Source organism: Chaetura pelagica, unplaced genomic scaffold, assembly GCF_000747805.2.
Source record: "Chaetura pelagica isolate M959 unplaced genomic scaffold, ChaPel_1.0 scaffold10, whole genome shotgun sequence".
In the NCBI taxonomy this organism is placed as follows: domain Eukaryota; kingdom Metazoa; phylum Chordata; class Aves; order Apodiformes; family Apodidae; genus Chaetura; species Chaetura pelagica.
The window spans coordinates 9,349,957-9,353,395 of NW_009952263.1; positions in this window are offsets into that span (position 1 = coordinate 9,349,957).

Genomic DNA, 3,439 nt, shown 5'->3' on the forward strand with positions numbered 1-3,439 from the left:
GGAACAGCCAGTCATTGTCCTTTCTCTTTGTTTCTACAGCTCTCCTGGACAGCTTTATCTGTTAACTTTTATTCCCAATATACCTATAAAAGCTTTTCTTATTGCTCTTTACATCCCTGGCAAGATTCAATTCTATCTGGGATTTGTATCTCCTTACCTGAGCCCTAGCTGCTCACCTCTCTGTGATCCTCCCAGGGTACCTGCCTTAGCTTCTACCCTCTGTATACTTCCTTCTTAAGTTTGAGTTTTTCTAGGAGCTGCTTGCTCATCCACACTGTCCTCCTGGAGTTTTTACCTGACTTTCTCTTAGTTGGGATGCATTGCTCTTGGGCCCAGAGAAGGTGATCCTTAAATATCACCCAGCTGTCATGGGCCCCTCTTTCCTCCAGGATCTTATCCCACAACACTCTCTCAAGTAGATCCCTGAAGAAGCTGAAATCTGCCCTACTGAAGTCAAGGTGTAGCAAGCTTACTGTGAGCCCTCCTTGCTGCCCTAAGGATCTTGAACTCCACCATTTCATGGTCACTATAACCGAGGCTGCCCTTGAGCCCAGCATCCCTCACCTGCCCTTCCTTGTTGGTGAGAACAAGGTCCAGCATAGCTGGCCCGGTCTGAGCTGTTACAAAAAAATAACAACAAAAAGAAAATCATAGAGGCATTTGGCCTTAGGTACTCTTCAGCCACGAAACAAAACCTTACTTAAGGTCAGTTTACTCATAATCCTAATACGAATAGATAGGTATCAGTGGGAAGACAGCATTTCTGGTTTTGCTTATTTGTTCTTGGGCTCATACTTCAAATCTTAATCATGAAGGTGTATTTTAAGATAACTTTTAAAGCTTTTAAAAATAGGTTCCTTTTTAATTCCCCCCTCCCATTTTTCATAGCTGGATTTATTCTTTTTCAGTTTGGGGTAAGATTACTATTTCTCAATCACGCATTAAAAATTTTACTTTGTGCTTGGATGAGAAAACAAGAACTATTTCAGCTGGAAAGTAGGAAGCAAATGTTTCCAAAGCAGAAAAACAAATGTGGCATCTGTTATCAGAACAGATGTGTTCTTAATGTATTTTGAAGAACAACTTCCTAGTTGAATTAATAAAAAAATCAGCAAAACCCCACCATTTTATTTGTTTATTTTGTTTCTGGTGTAAAATATTTCCAGTGTGAGAATAAGTGTGTGATGTATTTTCTTAAGAATAGCTAGTCAAATTTTTTTTATTAAATTCCTGTCACTTATAATTCCCCAAATCCAATAAAAATACTAATGCTGGCCAAGTGTCAGAAAGCATAAATCAAAAGCAATACATAAGACACAATCTGACTTAAACCTTTAGTATTTTCAATGACACCTGACTAGAAAAAGATCTACGGTGCTTCTATGGGAAGGACAGTTCATAAATTGTCCTTGTAAGCTTAAGCATGTTTCAACAGAAAAATGCCAGGGAACAGAAAATAAGCATACCATTATACAGAACAGTTTTCTAAAGTTTCAGTATTTAAATTGCACCACAGTGAAGCAAATTTGTTGAGGGGAAAAGTCACTAGTCAATTAGCCTTTGCTCAGAATTAAAGAAAACTTTCAGAGTGGGGATGTCTTCCCTTGCACTGTAGTGCATTTAAAATTGAGGAAAGAAACACACAGTCTTTGCAGGGTGAACAAAACTTTGCTTTGTCCTGAATATTAGACATGATGTGATAGGTACTGAAAGGAAAAAGCTGGCAAGTGAAAAAGTATTGAATAAGGAAGAGGTTGAGCAAAAATGTATGGATTCTTAACCCATGGACAACAATGAATACTGGATCGGCTTCTTTCCTATCCTGGGAAAACAAAACCAAAAAAAAGGCTAGCAAAAAGTTCCTTCTGTGAAACTTACTCAGATTTATTTTTGGGGAAAAAAAAGAAATAACCACCAAGTGTGTATTACTCAATATAAAGCCTTTACAAATCATCAAAACAGAAAATTTCCACTTCAGTGAAGAAGTAGACAAACTTCTGTCCACCCTCCCAAAACAATGCAGCAACAATTTAGGACACAATTTTAAATCAAGTTAATCTAAGAACATGCCTGTTTGATGACAAGATAGTGCATGTCTGTAGAAGTCTGCAAGTTCTGTAATCCAACAACTCTGATTTCCACCATTTTTGCTTCCAAAGTTCTAATTTTTGATGCAAAATACTAGGATGCCTTCCCCAATGAGTAGATTTTTGGGTATAAGTACCTACTCTTTCAGTTACTCTTCCATCTTACCAAGACTGCCTACATAACTGTCATTTCTCAGCAAAAATCTCCAGTTTTAAACTTCACAATCCCCTTTAAGCACCTCACCTTGCCATAACGGCATTCCAGTACTTTATTGTTCACACTTTTTCCCAATGAGCAAGTTATAATTCAGTGCTGCTCACTTCCTTTCAGAAGGTATTTGTGAAGTTCATCCAGCTCTTCTAAAGTATCAGTCTCTTGCCCAAAGTATTACTTCCCACACCAGCACAACCCGGTTACCGCTACAAAAAGATTCTGTGTAATGCTCAGCCTTGGCTAACTACAAAAGCTAAGACTCAAGATACTTATAGTGATGTGCCTTTGAACAAGCAAAGCCTTATCCTTTCTCTCCAAGGTTTATCAGACTGCTAGGGTGCTTTTGAAGCAAACTTGCTGACACCCTCCACCAACACTGTGCTTCATGCTCCAGAGCAGGCCTGGAGTACATCTGATATTCTCCAACTGCTAAAAAGCAGGACCAAGTCAGAGTTAGCTCAAAGTAACACCTCTCCATGAAAGCAGACAACAGGGACTCAGCACAAACTACCATACCGTGCTACCCACTCATGTTGACACAGCCACTAAAAACAAAGCCTTCATCAAAGCCAGCTAAATTCTGCCTTCTGGTGAAAGGGACATGGCTTGTACACTGCTTTAGTCCAGAAGTGTATGCAAAGTGTAACCAGTTGGATACAACTTTAGACAATAACACAGTTTCCAACTGATTAATTAAATTTGCAACATTAGACACTTATTTACCGCACTGGCAACATTTTAGGAAAACAAAAAACGCCAAATGGGAAGTCATTGACTGCAGCCTATTTTGTTTTCAGTATGCTTTCCAACATCATCCTTTCACTTTGAATTTTTATGCTGTTGAGAAAGAATATTCTTTAAAATCAGAATTATTTCTAAAACACATTGTAATGACGCTAAAAAGCCCCTCACGGAGCTGGAGCCTTATTCAACTGCATCTTCATGGCAGCTTTTTCACGAACCTACTGGGCAGGATAGTGAAGAGAAAGAATGAAAACTCATTCTTTGATGCACTGTAGGTGGATTAGTCCTCTGATTGGCGTTTGCTTTAAACAAAACAAAGTCCTTAATCTGTGGTAAACCGTAACTATTGCTTTTGGCAGGTTTCTAATTAGAACTGAATAAAAAAAAAGGAAGG